General features: G+C 36.4%; 1 pseudogene across 1 annotated transcript in view; it reads right to left on the reverse strand.

The window, feature by feature from the left end:
- The window catches only part of LOC150103859 (sterol carrier protein 2 pseudogene), a 32,851-nt pseudogene extending 28,722 nt beyond the window's left edge, over positions 1-4,129 (reverse strand). Inside the window, exon 1 of the transcript XR_016548718.1 lies at positions 4,111-4,129. The product of XR_016548718.1 is annotated as a sterol carrier protein 2 pseudogene, transcript variant X2 (transcript). The remainder of the gene's footprint in view (positions 1-4,110) is intronic.
- Between the last annotated feature and the right edge of the window lie 14,792 nt (positions 4,130-18,921).

Consider the following 18,921-nt stretch of genomic DNA (forward strand, 5'->3'; position numbering starts at 1 on the left):
GAAGATACAAGAGTTCTATATTATATATGAGGTTACTTCCGGAAGATATAACCGAAATATCAACATTGGTCCAAACCACTGTGAAGTTCCACTTCAATACAGTAAGTGGCCACACCGAGCAAAGTAAATAAATGCTGCTTGCAAAGAAGTCAACGGAGATTCCCATGGACAAGGTGCATTGTACCATGTAAGATCATCATGTGTTTGTAGCCGGTGTAAATTGAAGGAATATGTTGTACCCAAGTAAAACTGTGTCCAGGTGAACATAGTAGCACTTATTACTCAAAGGGAAATGATGGAGTTTGAAATAGTGTTGTGATGGGATGTTGCAGGCCTATCTGTTTGGCAAATGGTTGATAAATTGGGCCAGACATCGACTGAAACAAGAATCTGCACAAAAAACTTCAGAACCCAGGCTCACAACAACGTTTCCATGGAAGGACCGCAATATGCAAGCCTCACATTACCTGAACCAGTATGCAGAGTCGTCTTTAGTGGTGCAAAGAGCGTACAGTGAGACGTGGAAGCTTAGAAGGCTGTTTTATAGAGCGATGAATCACGCTACACCCTCTACCGAGATGGACGTATGAAATTCGGAAGTGGCAGTGTGATGGTATGGTCTTGTTTTTCCTGGTTTGGCTTTGAACCTCTGTGGTTCCATGAACATTAAACTCCGAGAGGAATCTGAACATTCTGAACAATGGAAACCTCGTCATTTGTTACGTATGCACTGTATGGTACCTTCAAACGTTTTCTGTAGCACTTCATCTCCAAGGCCAATAGTCCTTTCTCATCTTTCTTTAGTAATGTCCAGCTCTCACATCCGTATAGTAAGACAGGGTTAACAAGGGTATAGATGAGGTAGAGTCTTGTAGCTAGCTGTATTTTATTGTCCATCCGAAAGTGGCTGTAATGCAATCTCTGAAGGGTAGCAGTTGCTTTCGCAATGCTTGCTTTCATATCACGTTTAAACTGGCCATCTCTGTGTTGTATGTTTCTTGAATAGGTGAATCTTTCTACTTCTTGAAATTTTTCATAATTAACTGAAATTTTCATAGCCCTGAAGACATCGTTTTTTATTTGTGAATGCTGATCTTTAACGTATAATTACCAAGAAAGACCCTTAGGAACTCTGTCGGTTAATTCTTCTAACTGATGTTCATTCTCTACTATTAGGTGAATGTCATCAGTGAATCTAAGATAACTGATTTTTTTGCCACTAACTGTAATTTCAATACCGCTGTTCACTAAGGCTAAGTTTATTATCTATTCCAAATATAGGTTAAAAAAAGCATCGGCGAAACCTTGACGCACTTTTTCATTTTTAAAAGGGTTGCTGTAATTGCCATTGATTTCTATTAAAATCGCCGGTAAAAGAGTTTTAATTAGGACTACTATCTTATTATCCATTCCATACTAGTTCAGTATTCTCCACAATGCCTCGTGCTGTACTGCATCGAAGGCGTTCTAAATATCTCTAAAATTGAGATATAGTATTTTATTATGTTCAATATATTTTTCTCCAAAGAGATAAATTGTAAATTAAATGATCTATTGTACTATTTGTTTTACGGAATCCTGTTTAGTTCTCTTTTAAAGTATGCTTTCCTTTTCCTCTCAATCATACAGAGTAAGATTTTTAGGAAAATTTCTGCTTGGATGACTGATTAAACTGATCCATTTATAATCCATTTATTTATTTATTTTGAATAGGAATTAGAACAAAGGTACACCAATCTTTAGGCCATCATGATTCATTGTTCCATACATCTTGACAAATTTTGAGAAGAGCATCTGTTATAGGTTCTCCACCTGCTCTCAGTAATTTTGAAGGTTATTCTATCTATGTCTAGAATATAATTTGTTATAAAATACTTCTACGTCATGCTCGCTAAATTGTAAACGAAATTCTTTATGACAGTTGTTATTGTATTTTGTTTCTATGAAATGGTCGCTAGATTTGATAGTCTTTCTTGTGCATAGTAATTTTAAATAAAATTATTTAAGCTGGTTATCGATATTGGAAAAAGTTAAATATATCCTGAGAGCTACACAAGTATTATGTTCATCGGTGAATTTCAATTGTAAAATTTTACACATTTGCAAGTAGTTCACGTTCATCATAATTCTTTATATGTCATATATCGTCTAGAACACTGATCAGGTCGTGGTATTCTTCAGTATCATACATTTTTCTTTCAAAGGAGATGTGTTGTATCCAACATAGAGAGAGAGAGAGAGAGAGAGAGAGAGAGAGAGAAAGGCTGGTTTTGAAATTCAATTTGGTTGTAGATTTGCTAATCATAGAATTTCCAGTCGAAATTGAATCGTACCTTTCCTTTTTAGTAGTTTCTCTATGTTGGAAAAGTTAGCGCCAATGTCAAGAGACTCTGCAAATTATTTGTCATCAAAATATAGTCTTCTTAATCATTTTGCTTATCGTATTTATTTTACTTAAAATAGAATTCCAAAATAGTACTAAGGAAATAAATTTAAGGGTGGGTATTTTCGAACGTATACCTGTGGTTGACATTCAAGATATCTTTATTAACATCATCAGCAATTTTTAAAAGCACATTGCATTCCAGTCTCTGAGTTTTTTAATGGCATGATTAGAAAGTGGAGTTGATGGGTTCAAATAACATTATAACAGCCATTAGAAGACAATGGTCTGTCCATTAGAAGACAATTGTTGGGCAGACCATTAGAAGACAGTTGGTCTGCCCAACACTCAAAAATAGACAAAGCTGATATCAGAATATCTCTTTACATCTATTCCAGAGATGGAAAGAGAGCTTCAGGAAGACCAAAGAGAGGATGGAGGATGAGATTAAAGAGTTGGTTGGAACTCACTGGCATAGAAAAGCTCAAGATAGGACTGAATAGAGGACTTTGGGGGAGGCCTTCGTAACATTGTTATAATAAAAAGGGGAAAAAATCAATAGATGTTGCGCCTTTGTGCCGTGTGCATTTGAACACCCGTACGGTTGTACGGGTGTTCAAGTACACCCGCAGCTACCTGACTACTTATACGCTACAGGTGTTTAACCTTTCTGGAATTATTTAAAAAAAAAAACAGTCATCGATTATCAGGATCATTTCGTTGGAATTCATCAACAAGGGAGTGCTATTAACCTAGCCAAGTTGCTACCTAAAGGATCATACAAATTGTTTAAGCTGTTTAGTTGCTTTTGTTCAGAAAAAGCATCATAGCAACAACTAGACTATAAGTAAATAATGAACATTATGCGTTATAACGAGTTAAATTGTGGTTAAAGATTGAATGGATTGAAAGATTGAAATTTCTCGTCATAGCCATAACTACTCATAAACGCTTACCTTTTAGTTACCCATATGCCTGTGGCACATGGAGACAAGCAGACCATCTAGACCTTTTCGAGGTCCAGATTCCACGCAAACCATCTAGGAAACAATTCGTATTAATTTTTTATTTATAATCTAATCCTCCGTTTCCTTCGCGAACATTCTCTCAGTGAACCGAGGGATAACCGAGAGATTCGCGAAATTAAAGGTTACACCAGTTAAAGGTTTAATTTAACTGTGACTGCTAAGCTCATTCCTCACTTGAAGTATTGCGGCATTTCCACCATTTTCGTAGTAAACAATTCGCTGCTAGGCTCGGTCAGAAAGAGAAATATGAATGTTGTCGTCAGTAGTTAAAATAAAATAAATCTACTATTGATGAGCCTTAAGCACAGCGATAACCTTTGTTAGAAATCTGGACACGAAGAACATTTACGAGAGATTTTGAACTGGAGTTAGCTGTCGTCTCATCGGAATATAGCAAGTTTTTTTTTTTTTTTTCACAGACAAACCGGCCGAAGAACACATGACATTAACAGACGAAATATATTCCCTTCATATCCTTAGTTGATGATGTCGATGGCAATCCATTTTGTCCATCGACAGCACCAGCCCCTATCTTATTTATCCGGCTTCGGATAGCGGTAGCATCCCATAAAATAGATTTATATTTCTTGTTTTTCTCCTTTTCTCACCATTTCAACTAATAAGAATACTTCTCAGTCACTGTTTAATACTAAACAACAACAACAACAAAAAATTCTGCCAAATACAAAAATCCCCTACCTTCTACAAATTGCAATGCGACACAGAGATTCCTTAAAATGCACACTAATATTGCGATCCAATCTTCGAGTTCCAGTGAACACACTTCTTAGACGTGTAGAAGTGGATAGGTAACTCTTGAAGGAATATTCTAGCGTTAACAGGATAAAACTGATCAAAACATCAAGTAACCAATCCAGAATCTGTTCAAATAATTTAATTATATATATTACCTTGAACCCAATCCAAAATTGATATTCTGTCTTTAGTACGAGATTAATCTTTCCACAATTTCGCAAGACGAATATCTTTATTTTTATTTATTTTTTCATCTGTAACCAACTTTTGAAGGCAAACAACTTCGTCTGCTTTTTTTTTAAGCAGGAAATTATTTTCGTGTACGAAGATATACGTGTGTAAAATGGAGTATAGGTAATACTATCCAAGGTCTTGACAATGCCAACGCGATCAGAATACATTATGTAAGGTTAGTGTAGCAAATTAAGTGATTTTGTGATTTAGCGTGAAGGAAAGTTATGGTTAAGTTTCTCGGAAATGCTAGCATAACAAAGAAGTTATTCCTAAGATTCTTTCCTCAATTTTCTTTTCTTCTTTTTTTTCTTAAATTTTATATACCTGTCTAATTTAAACAGTGATTCGTTTATAGTGAAATATTTTTAATAGAAATTGTCTATTGTAATTATTATTAAAATTAGAAATTGTACATTTTTTGGAATTAATAAAACATGATATTTGTGCTTAAAATGATTCATCTGCAAAAATAAGCTGGAAAGGCGGGACTGGTTGGTGGATATTATGGATGAATATTATAGAACAAATATTTGATTTGTATATGTGTCTATATATGTCCAATAAATAATTATTGGACCTGTACAGTGGTGGTTAAAAATACTTCATGCGGAAACACTATCCTGTTTGCTAAAAAAATCTGTAGTCGCTTGGGGGGGGGGGTGGAACAAATTGAATTTTCACTTCCTTAGAGAAGAGTTGGATTGTTTTTAATTACCTTGCAAGTCTAAGGTATTATTACATGACCATTAAAAGTATGTCCGAAGTTGCTAAGGACATACTTTATTATGTCTATTAATGGTTAATTTTTGTTGTTGTTTTCTTTCGAACAGTTTACCTGATTTGTATAATAAGGAGAGAGTGTTTTATGCATGCTGGTATATCATTCTGGCCGGTTTCAGTTTTTGCGCCATGAAAACAAGATCCGGGAGGTTAAAATTTTATCTCCTGGATACCAGCTAACTCCCGTCAGTTCAAAAGCCCTCCTAATGGTTCGCATTTCACACAGGATTCAAACTTGATCTTTCCAAATATTTTTAGACTGTATTTTAACTATAGGTTTTAATCGAATGTGTGCAAATAAACGATACTTCACTTAATACGTATTCGTATAGGTAATTAAATCGTATACGTATATTTTAATATATTAATAATGAGCTAAGAAAAGAATATCGTTTTTGATGAAACAAACTACATTTAATGGGCTGATTAATGAATGAATTGTTGAAAGCAATGTTTAGAATTTAAAAAAAAATCTCAGGGCATTGCATATTTAAAAAAAAAAAAAAGCTTCCGTAGTTCGGTCGGTTTCGACGATGCTCTGTGATTGGAAAGATCCGGGCTCGAATTCAATCTAGGACGCACAGAACCTTTATCAGGGATTTTCAATTGAAGGTGAGTTAGGGCTTACACATGAAGTGAAAAGGTTTTCGTAACTTGCGTGTTTCATCTTCCAAAACAAGCAAACTGGCCAGAAGAACACACACATCCAAATAAACTGTAGAACTATGTTTAAATATAATTGTTGCACTTCTCTTGACTTTTCTATATTTCTAAGAGTTTAATAATGAATCTATTGTAGACTTTGAACCGCTGCTTATTGGCCACATCAACATGCTGAATGTAAACTCGTAGCTTGGAAATGATCGCCTGGCAAGGTCTATCTTCAACGGGGCTAATAGAAGAAAGTCACTGGTAGTTAGGTCAGAAGGAAGCAGGAAATTGGACCAAATATGTCAACTTTACTCTTCGTGCTAATGAATTTGTGAAGAACATTTCTGGTTAGGATGAGAAAGGATATTTCCAATGATACTTCGCCTACCAACCTTGGGGAAGGGGTTCCTAGTTTTTCACTAAATAAATGCAATAAAACACCGTTTTATAAGTACAATAACAACTTTCCCCGATACTAAAGAATTATTGAATTTAGCAAATAACTTGAGGTAAACAAATGGCGGATTTTTCAAAACATGCAATACAAGCTTCACGCAGCAAGCATTTTTGAAACGCTACAATTGACGTTTAAGATGTAAGGACCAAGGACCAGAGTTGCTCTTTGGGTACAAGTTAGTATTTTTTTTTTTTTTTTGTCTTGAAGAAACACTCTCGCAGCGCGCTCATATCTAGTTGCCTGTGAGAATGCATTGAACCTCATAGAATGGAAAGAGGCAAAATGTATCTGCTTAGCGATTTAAAACAAAATTCAATAATAATGAAAATAATAAAATGAAGATTATAAAACTGTGCCGCTTACTCTAGGTGTGAAAATTATATGTCATGATAATTCCAGTCTGGTTAGATAAAAGTGAATAAAATTTTTGATTTAGGATCCGTGTAGTTCTTACTTGCATGTAGTGCATTTTTTTATTTTTTATATTGGCAAAATAATTCGAGCTGTTATCAATAATTCCACACTGGCTAGATGCAATCGAACAAAATTTGGTATTTGGGATTTCTTTGGGAAAATTTGTGGAATATTTTCAATTTTGCTTTCGCTCAGACCTTCGCAATGGCAAGGGAAAAGTCGTCTGGACAACATAGGCAAAAACGAAAAAAAAAAAAAAATCAGGTAACGCCTTTTTTTCCCGTATACGGGAGTAGGCGAGGCCATTTAGCCCTATCTAACTTTTGGAGACTGAGTGGGCAGTTCAATCTCCACTGGTACCCAATCAGAGACAGATGGCCCAAGGCTATCACTAATTAACCGGTACGCAGTGAAGAGAGACGGCTCAAATGTGCCGCCATCTCGTGGTCCCTAACCTTAACACAATATATTTAATGTCTGAAATAATGTGGGTTCTACGGTCGATTTTCTTGAGTTTACAGGACGAAAAACCCGAGTTTCCGGGAGGAAAAACCTGCTTGCCCGTGCCAGAGATCGACTAACTCGGGAACCGGTCGAAAAAAGGCTTAGAAAAATTTCCTCTAGTCGCCGACTAGACTCAAAACCAAGTCTTCCTCCGTGCGGCCAAGTGCGGCAGTGTGCAAATGCCACATCCGCTGAGCTACACAGGCAAAAATGAAAAAATTAATAAATTAAAAAAATAAACAAAAAATAACACCAAGATTTTAAAAATTGTCACCGATCGATAGAATTTTTGAATAACATAATTTCTTAGTAGAAATTCTAATGCTTCTCGTGAAAACAACGAAAATATAATCAATAATTCAGCTCTGATCATCAACAGTACTCTACATTGACTTCAAATATAGACTCGTATATACGAAGCATTATGCCTAACGCCAATGAGTGGCCATGATGCGGGAAAGTGGTTTCTTTACATTTAATTATATGCAGTACATGTGCCAAAACAGTTCATGGTCTAGTTGTTATAATGATGAATGACGTACCTATAGAAGAATGTCATTACGAAACGTAGTTTTTTTTTTGTGTTTGTTTATGATAATGTCCCTAGTTGTTTATTTTAAGTACTTAAGGAGACAATCATTCTCAATTATTTTGTTACTATGAATTCATCCTTCTACCAGGAAATATTGGAAGATCTAGAGCAGCAGTCGGCAACGCAACTCCCGTGACCGTCATGACGCCCGCAGCGAATTTTAGTGCGCCCTCAGAGAAATTATTGTCGACTACCTTATTTGTGCCTATTAAGACGAGAGACCACTGATCATAAATATAGTCCGACCACATAAGCGAGAGCTGTCATTGGCAGACTGCCAAGAAGAGTCAATTCATGTTGAAGGGGAGAAAGAAATATGGTGATGTACTAATTGGTCACCAACACGCGAAATCACGTGCTTTATACGTAAAATTTTCAAACTGTTATACTAGCAAAATAGTTCCTACTTTAAAAACTACAATGATCATAAAAGAAAAGTTAATTTTCCGACGTGTAATAATAAACACTCACCCCACAATACGATTGATTACCCTATTATCGGAATGGATTCTCCTTCTTTTGACACGCGCAGAAGTGTCGAAGGGTATCGTATCTGTGGGCGTACTATAGTTTGAGTTGTTGACGTCATCTAGTTATCAATGCGACCACTCTCACTACTCTTCACACCACTTCTGAACGTTGTTAAAACCCTTTGTTTTTTTAGTATGTGTGTTTGTTGAATCATTCCCGCTATCAGTACAAATATAAAAACAGTACTTTTTTCACAAAGATGTTTTTAACCCTTTATAATGGATAAACGTTAAAGGAAAAGAACGTACTGTTTTAATGATGATTGGGAGGAAGAGTATTGCTAAATGAAAATTGGTTAACATATCTTGGATTTCTAATAGATATAATGGCAAAGTTTAATAATTTAAATCAGGAATGGGCAACGCAGCGTCCGCGAGAGTCATGGCACCGGCAGTATTGTGCTCTTCATATTAAAAAGTTGACGACCTCTGATCTAGAGTGCCAACAACAGGAAAAGTTGGAGTTATCATATGCATATATGTCGTATTGAAGCAACTGTTTGACTGTAGAAAATGAAGGCAAAAATTGGAAGAAAATCAATGTGAAACCAGATCCCTCCCGAGACCAACCAGTTCATTGGAAAGAAATAAATCTCATCTACAGAACGTGAGCCACATGCTCACTATCATTACCATAGTCCTTTAAGAGTGAAAAACTCCTAATGCGATTCTCTCCATCGCATTTCCTAAACTGATACCTGTTTACACTGATAACTGTTCTCTTCCATTTTATTTATTTATTTTTCCTGTATGGCTATAGTATTCAATCGTTTCATTTGGGTTTCACACCCAAATGAAACGATTACAACTTCACCATTACTAATTGTACATCACGATTTCTTACCAGTCAGCAAAAGTTATTAATTGTCAACAACAATAAATAACATTTATATTACTAAAACCAGATTCAACATCTTCAACCGTGTTAACGTTTTGACTAATTATTATTACTATTTTGCATTAATTAAACTTCGTTAAAATAAAAATAACGAATGCAGTAAAATAAATCTTTATTGCCTCTTCATGTTCTCGAAAGACAAGTTGGCGTTTCCAATCCTAACTCGAAAGTTGTCGACCATCTCACTATATTGTCATTGCCAGCGCAAAGAAGATATGACAAACAATTTCCTACATTTTATGTTCCCAATCCTAATTAGTATTAAGTTTAAAGGGAGATGGTAAATCCCGTTTTATTTTATAGCCGGGTACGAAACTCGGATCGAAATCCTTCGAATCCATAGAGTTTCATGCCGAAAAAACTATCGGCGAGCTCAAGTGTAAGTGATCACTTGCGTAGTACAACACCAGGGCAACTCCAAGCAAAGGTGGAGCAAGCTCCGTCCCTAACATTAATATTTTCTCACAATGTAAAACACAGCTCCTAAGAGATGTATATTACTGTTTTACATTATGAGAAGAGGTCACTACCCAGACCGGTTTCAACCTTTTTTGAGGTCTCATCAGTAAGTAGGTAGACCTGGAATATCAACGTTTTAAGTGAACCGAACTTACATATACCTCTACTATAGAATTGCTGAACTAGTGTACTCCTATATTGTTATTACTACTATAATAAGCTAAAAGGCTATTTTACCGGCGACATAAGTTGAGTTTAAAGGGAGATGGTAAATCCCGTTTTATTTTATAGCCGGGTACAAAACTCGGATCGAAATCCATCGAAAAAATAAAAAGGGATTTACCATCTCCCTTTAAACTTAACTTATGTCGCCGGTAAAATAGCCTTTTGGCCTAATTAGTATTGTTGTGTGAAATATACCAGATGCTAAAGTGGATTTGTTTTTCTGAGTTATAGGGTTAGAACTGATATAGCAGGAAAAACATCCTGCTGCCTCCATATGAGATTGGCTGTCACCGTCAGTTGAAAAATCCATAGAAAGATTCCCCTTATTACTACGAGAATCCAATGAAAGAACTCAGTTCTTTTCCATTCGAAGGATTCATTGTTCGGTCTTTCTTCCAGTTGCGCTACAGATCGCTAATAATTATAGAAACAATAGTTTTGTGTTTTTAATATGTAGTATGAAGTGGTTGAGCCCGATAGTCCAAAAAGGCGATGTTTCCTTGTGCATTTTGTTCACACACACACACACACACACACACACACACACACACACACACACACACACACACACACACACACACACACACACACACACACACACACACACACACACACACACACACACCTTATTAATGAGGAATTAGTAAAATATGCAATCATGTAATGAATCTCGTTTCTCCTGTGAACTCTACCGTTCTTTCGCGTAGATTACTAAAACAAGTTTGTGCTTGTCATGTAGGATTTTCTTTCGAGTTTCGTGTAAGTGTCCATATTATATAGCTGGATCAGTTCATTATCATAATCTTCTGCATCAAGGATAAGTATCACATTTCTTTTATCTGCTGAAAATAAGAGCCAACAGGCTTCACTTCGGCGAAGTAAAATTATTCAAAATTTAGTGGATATTGAACACCACATTATTTCTTAGCTGAATAAGAAACTCAAAGATAGGAAATCTAATCTAAGAGTTTCATGCTGAATATAGAAAACTATATATAAAGATCGGCGAGTCCAAGCGTAAGCCAACACCTGGTGGTGCAATGCTAGGGCGATTCGTAGTAAAGGTGGAGTAAGCTCCGATCACTGTTCTTAGTATGTTCCCATAATGCAAAACACAGCTCCTAGGAGATGTATTACTGTTCTACATTATGAGAGAAGGTCACTACCCAGACTGGTTTCGACCTTTTTTTGAGGTCTTATCAGTGAGTATGCAGACCTAGATGTAACATTAAGGTCCTTATAGGAGGACCTTAGTTTTACATGTAGGTCTGCATACTCACTGATAAGACCTAATACTAAGGTACTATCAACTATCAACTTTACTGACATAAGGAGTGAAGCAAAAGCTTTTCATATTCTCGGCTATCGTGAGAGAAACTGTGAGTGAAGAAAGTTTATGAGCTAATTGCTCGCCCTGAGTGGGCTAGGAGATTAGTCCTCAGTGCTGAAGTTTAGGATGGCTTTAGGTCTTTTATGTTTGAAATAATCCATCGCGTCATAATCTGCAGCCAGTTGGATCAGTTTGTTAGGGTGCACAGATGCTTTTCAGAAGAATTTGATTGCTATAGTCTGTATGAAAGTGTAAATATAGGGGACATTTGTGTCCCGATGTAGCTGGACACTTCGGGTGAACCATGGAGCGCCAGGATCATTCTGAGACATTTATTCTAGATACGTTGTAATTTGAGAATATTAGAATTTGAAGTATGACTCCAGGCCGGTGAAGCGTAGATGAGTATTGGACGAACCATCAGTTTGTATATGAGAAGTTTGATTCTGGTGCTCAGCTTACTGTTTCTGTTAATTAGCGGGTAGAGCTGGGCTATAGTTTTTGATGTGTTTGCACAGAGAGTCTTGATATGGGAGCTGAAAGTCAGTTTTCTGTCCAGTATTACAGCAAGATATTTGATCCCAGTTTTCAACGGAATTTTAGTATTGAAAAGGAGAATATCTTCTTTAGGAAGCACTGATCTTCTAGAGAATAGGACGGTTACGCTCTTCAGGGGATTCACTTAGAGTCGCCATTTGGAGAAATATTGTTCGATTAGCAGTAGGTTTTCTTGAAGTTTCTTGATGACTAGGTGAGGCTTTAAAGATCTGGCCAATATAGCTGTATCGGCAGCGTATAGGCCTTTAACTGAAGATAATAGGTTGTGCGGTATCATAGAAGTATAAAGAGAATAGGATTGGTGCTAGTAAGGATCCTTGTGGAACTCCAGCCAAGATGCGTTTTTGTGTCGAGAACACTCCACACATCCTGACTTGCATGCGCCTATCGTAGAGGTATGCCTTTATAAGATGAATGATTCCGATTGGTACACCAGATGATATCAGTTTGTATAGCAAACCATAATGCTAAACCTTGACAAATGGACTGGCTATGTCAAGGAAAACATCCCCAGTGCATTGACGCCAGTTAAAACCCGTGATGATGTGTTCCACTAATCTGTGTATTTGTTGCGTGGTGCTATGCGATTGTCGGAAGCCAAACTGCTCCTCAGGCAGGATATTTAATCGGAGTACTGAATCTTGAAGTCTGGTAAGAATTACCTTCTCGGTAATTTTGCCGAGGTTTGAGATGAGGCTGATTGGTCTGTAATTTTGAGGCAATCTGGGATCTTTTCCAGGCTTATGGATCGGTATTATGTCCGCCAGTTTTCAGTAGGAAGGGAAATGTTTGTAGTGAAGGATGGAGTTAATTATATTTGTCAGATGGACAATAGCTCTACGTGGTAGAAGCTTTATTACTTTGTTAGAGATACCATCGGCTCCAGGAGACTTTTTGTTCTTGAACTGCTCAATAATAGCATATATTTCAGCAGGTGAGGTGGGTGCAATTTGAGTGGACTGTGTGAGAGCAGAATAGAGTGAATATCTGACGTTACGGTGGATCTTGTATATATGGTTAAAGTCGAGGTGATCGTATGCAGGTTTTACATTGTTTTTCAAGATGATTTGCTATTGCTTCAGCTTTATCAGCATCAATGTGGATGAGACCTGAATCTGTTTGGAGGGGGGGAGGTTTATTTCTGTTTTTAATCGTTCTGATGCGATTCCATATGGAGTGGTTATCGGTAGAGATGGATGTCAGTTTTTCTTCCCAGAATTGAGTTCTATGGGCTGCGAGGGCATCTCTCACTGCAGAGTTGAACCTGTTCAAGATCCGTTTGTCTTGCGGCGCACTGGTTTTGTGGTATCTTTTTCTTGCCTTATTTTTTTCTCTAATCAGATTCATAATATCTTCTGGCAAGTGGTTGAACTTGCGGGTAGTTGCAGGGGTAGTAACTGCTGCACATGCTGCTTTAATATATCCTGTTAGATTTTTAACAGCTGTTTCAATTTCTGCTTTTGATTTAATGATGGGAACAGGACCAATATATTTTGGAAGTACCTTGGAGAGCCTTTCCCAAGGAATGAATGAGTGAGGGGGGGGGTAATTTTTCAAGGTTTCCTAATTTTAACCGATTGGGTTATGGTCTGATGATAGATCGTTAATCGTCATTAAATTGTATTGGAGTCTGACGTGCTGCAATATGGCTATGTCCAACACATGAGCCCGACCAGAAGTGTTGTGATGGGTGGGATCAGCGGGACCTATTACATGAAGGTTGTTGAAACAGCATAGTTTCAATAAGCATGGAATAGCCATTCAACCTGGAATGGCTATTCCAGGTTGAATGCTTGGCATTTAAATCACTTGCCACAATGATAGGCTCTCCGGTATCGAATAAGGGATTCAAATCCGAGAACAGTAATGATTTTTGTGGAGGATGATATGCTGCGAAGATTTTTAATTTGCCGACAGAACTCGTGAGAATTTCAATACTGGTGACCTCGAGGTTGGTGGTAGGAGGGATGTTTATGGAGTGATGAGAGATGAAATTTTTAATGAAAATTGCCGTGCCTCCTCCTCTGTGGGATAGTCTATCAGCTCTGTGCAGTTGGTATCCGCAAATTTTGGAGTTGTCTGAAGGTCTTAGGTGCGTCTCATTTAGTAAAAGGACATCTGGCTGATATCTTTGGACGAAATGTTCTAAAATCTTACTCCTCAGGCTGTTCGCGTTCCACGCAATGATCTCTAGAGATGCTGGTTTTAATTTGTTACTGTTCATTAGTGAGCGCTGAAATAATGGCTTGTGTGTCCTTTAGAAATCTGTTAGTAGAACTTTGTGAAGGGTTTGATCTGCTAAAATCCAACAGCATATTTGCCAGAGAAGAGGTAATGATAGCTGTCAGATTTGTGTGTGGTGTTGTCTGTTCACAGGATGACTGTTTAGGACGACGAGTTACATCTGCATATGTCCTAGATTGTTGCGGAGTTACTCTTTTGGGGACCTCTGGCTTCGTCTGAAGGGCGTCTGACCTTTTATATTGAACTTCAGGAAATTGTGAAATAGTCTCTGACATAGGTGTGCTGAGTGAGGAAGAAAATGTTTCTGCTTCTGATTTTCTATTTCTTGGATTGTGAGGGCATCCTTTGTAATTGGCAGTGTGAGGACCGCCACAATTGTCACATTTAGCTGGGGTAGATTTTGGTTTAGTGCATGTATTTGTTGGGTCGGCGACCGCACATTTTAGAAATCTGAATTCAGCCCTGCACATCTTCTGGGCATGGCCAAATCTTTGACATCTGTGGCACTGCCCTGTTGAAGCTATTTTTCTTAGTGGTTCTATAGTAAATTTTAGTCCACAGATGGATGTCAGATCATATATGTGCTTATAAGCTTGACTGATCTCAATTAGAACCAGTGGCATTGGAGTCTTGTCTTTTTTGGTCATTCTACTGATGTTAACGGGTGGTAGGTCTTGGTGGTGTAGATCCCCAACCACTTCTTCCATGGATACGTCTTCCGAGACACCTCTGATTACTACCTTGAGGTTTCTTTCTGATCCTAGTGAAAAGGTGTGATACTGTACACCTTTGGCATCCAATTCACCAGTCAACCTTCGATAATCCATCACTGAGCAGGGCTGTATTTTAATACCTTAATACCTTCTGTGACATTCTTTACTTGACTGTATGAAATCTTTAAATTGGACATCATAGTCCTTGGGGACATCCATTTTTTCTTTTCTCGCAGAATAATCGGAGGCATCTTTTCCCTTGAGGAGGTAGGAGAGTCCGGGTCAGGACCATCTTCTTCCATTCGATCCGCTTTGGGTGGTTCATGGAAACGAAAAAGTTGGTCCTTGTTGGAGATCTAAACAGCAAAGTAAATGATTATCAGAGAAATGTTTTGGGAAAATTTGGAGAAAAGACCAAAGCTGATAATTATGGTAAATGCCTGCTAGATTTCTGTTCAGTACATGGACTAGTTATTACCAACACCAGGTTCAAACATAAAAATGTGCACAAATTCACATGGAGAGAAGAGGCAAAAAATGAAAAAAATTCACATTTATTATGTTATAAATGATAACTATGTTTTCCCACTGGTTCAGAACACAAGAGTATACAGAGGATTTGAAATAGAAGGTGATCATCATTTAGTATTGAGAAGGATAAAAATGGATTTCATATTGAAAAGAAGAGTGTGTAATAGGTGCTAAGTTGAAATGCTGATTCTCTTCAACCGAATTCCAAAATATCTGAAGCTGCCATAACAACATTCACTATCTCTTTCTTAAAGTCTTAAACTTTTTTGAGTGCGAGTATATATGCGAAACAAAAAAAGTTTAAGACTTTTTTTGTTTCGCATATAATTTTTTTTTTTTAATTTAAAAAATCTCGTGTAGAAGAATTAGTAGTAGTGGATAGGGTGAGATGTAGTTAGCGAAGTAGAGCAGAAATTTAGAAATTCTTCTAATTTCAATTCGGTGTTTAATTTTATGTTTTCTTTAGTATCTGTATTTAAGTGTTTCAAAATTTCTTTTTTGTAAAGTAAAATCAGGGGAACGATATATACGCGAAGGCGAGTTATATTTGAATAAATACGGTATTATTATTATTACGTGACACCCCCAAGGAGTCCAAGGACTCATCGCGGGAGGGCACTCTGCTCTATTTCACTAACTACATCTCGCCCTATCCACTACTACTTAATTCTTCTGCACGACACTATTGCCCATTATCACCAACAGTATTTTTTCTTTATCTGTAAATTAGTATACTCCCACAACCTTTATATCTGGTGCAATAGATGTAAAGGTTGTGGGGAGTTGGAGGAAAATTATTTTGAATGTGTGTAACTAACAATTGCAAATACAGTCTCTGTTTTGATATACAAGATATGAAATTTTATTATGGGAAATTTAGAAATTTCAGGTGAATTTGATTACGTAATATGAGCCAGCTAAAAGAGAAGTCAAAAAAAGACATAGAGAATCATGGAACAAATTTGTTTCTAATTTAGTACATGATTTATATAAAATAAGACCCAACGTATATGAGATTTTGAAACACTTAAATACAGATACTAAAGAAAACATAAAATTAAAAGAATTGAAATTAGAAGAATTTCTAAATTTCTATACAGACTTTTGGACAGATAAATATTTTAAAAAAGGTAACTGGCAAACATTTAATGAAAATGAAAAGGAAATAACTAAAGAAGAATCAGAAATCAGCATGAAAGAAACAAGAAATGGAAAATCACCTGGAGAAGATAAATTATGTTCATAATTATATAAATATGCAGGAATAAGGTTCAAGAAAGACTCCTATTATTTTTAAATAAAATCTATTCAACTAGTAACCCACTAATATAATGGAGCGCGTCATCTCTGCTTCCTTTAAAAAAGGAAGCAGAGATGACCCTAAAAATTATAGAGATATAAGTATACTAAACTCCAGTTACAAAATATATTATAGAATTTTAAATAATATAACAAAATATTCTGAAAACTTCATTTTAGAAGTAGAGAATGGATTTAGAAAAGGACGATCATGTATAGACTTTGCCTAAAAATTAATAATAGAGAAAAGAAGAGAATACAATTTAGAAACACATATTATATTTATTGACTTTGAAAAAGTATTGACAAAGTTAAAAGAAGCATTTTATTTAACATATTAAAAGAAAGACAAATACCAAATAATATTCTATAAACTATTATTAAGTATATATGAAAATATCAGACGCAAATAAGATTAAACCATGAATTGTTTTTTTTGGTAAATCATGAACTATCATATGAAAGAGATAAACCAGGGAGTCCAACAGGGATGTCCCCTCTCAGCAACTCTTTTTAATATTTACCTAAATGAAAAATGGAATAAAAATTTCCATGAAGGTATTAGTATTATTATTTCCATCAACAATTTCCATCTGCAAACCGCTGCATATCACCAGTTAAATCCATCTTAATATCATTAATATACAAACTGAATAACAATAGTGTTCCAAAACTGACTTCTGAGGCACACCACTGGTGACCTTTTACTTTCGGGTTACTGCATCCCCATATACAACTTTCTGACACCTATCTGACAAACAGTCACCGATCCAACTCGGAAGTCTGTTATCCAATCCCATTTGTTTCAATTAATTTAATAGCTTGTCGTGTGGCAGTCAATAAAAAAGCTTTTTAAAATTTAAGTACAGTATACCACTGTATATGCATCTCCTTTGTCGAAGATATTTGTCACCTTGTTATAGTCATAAGTAAGTTAGTATCTCTTATTAACAAACCAATGCTGACAACCACAGAGAATACTGCTGTTATCAACTAATTTCTGTATCCTACTTCTCAATCTCTCCAGTACCTTCACCACAACTCCAGATATAAAGATTAGCCTATAATATAATTTGGAGCTACAGCCTATCACACCATTTACTCTACTTCCACTGCCTTGGAACCTATGCCGTTCGAAGACTCTTATTAAACAGGCATTCCAATGCTACTACCAATTCCCTGAAACATTCCCTTAAGACGCGTGTGATATGTCATCAAATCCTATTGCCTTAATCACATCAAGTTTATTTATTTCCTCAAATACCACCTGCTCACTCACAATTAAGCCATCCGCTCCTATGTCCTGTACACTTAAGTTCCCCATGATTCCACCCTGATCGGTATGAAACACCCTTATGAAATGATCAGTGAATACCTCAACAATGTCTTCTGCAGCAGTTACCATTCTAGCCTTTTCATCTATTAACATCATCTTAGCATAATCATTCTTTCTTCTAGTAGTGACAAAAAATATGTAAAAAAAAAACTCTCTAGAGTTTTTCTTTACTGATTTGTCAATTTCTGCTCATACTGCACTTTTGTTTTCCTTACTAACTGAGTCACTCTCCTGGCTTGCTCTTTATAATCTTCATGTAACTGGTCATTACCATTATTCATCTTGTACTGCTTCAAAAGTAAATTTCTCTACCATATTTCATGCTTTAATTCCACATTTATCCAATTTACACTTACCTTATTCAGCCTTTTGGCCTTCGGAATATATTCACAGATTGATGGCGTTATGTATTACTTGCCCAAGCAGCATTTATTTCCTTACTGCTCAACTACTAATTTCTTGTTATACTGAAAGCTGTTTCCTAAGCTTGTCATAATCACAAGCCTTATAATTCCACATGTATCCTATCCTCACAAAAGTCTGCATATTGCTAGCCATAACGTAGGTGGTCACTTAATGATCTCTCTCACCAGCTGGACAACTCACAATTACATCCTCTGATGAAATGATCCAATCTAAAACTCTCAATCCTCGCGTCCTTTTTTACATGCTGCGCGAGATGGTTATTTCTGAAGGACCCGAGGAATTCACGGTCCTTATTTCCAAATGTTCTCTTTTCATTCCAAGCTATGCTGCCATGATTAAAATCGCCCATAATAATTACGTATGCAAGCAATAACTCGAAATTCCCAATACGGTGCCTTCTACTTGACCAAATGATTCTCGCTTTCGGGTGTAAATAATATAGTGCATGACTACCAAAATCACCATTAAATCTGCGTGCTACCGTGAAGCCATGGATTTAAAAATAATAATAAAAAACTTCTTCGAATTGATATTTAACTTTACTTCCAACACGACAATGTAGTTTTATAACCG

This window comes from Typopeltis vanoorti, chromosome 8 (genome assembly GCF_054136105.1).
Source record: "Typopeltis vanoorti isolate ZY-2024b chromosome 8, IOZ_Tvanoo_1.0, whole genome shotgun sequence".
Taxonomy (NCBI): Eukaryota; Metazoa; Arthropoda; class Arachnida; order Uropygi; family Thelyphonidae; genus Typopeltis; species Typopeltis vanoorti.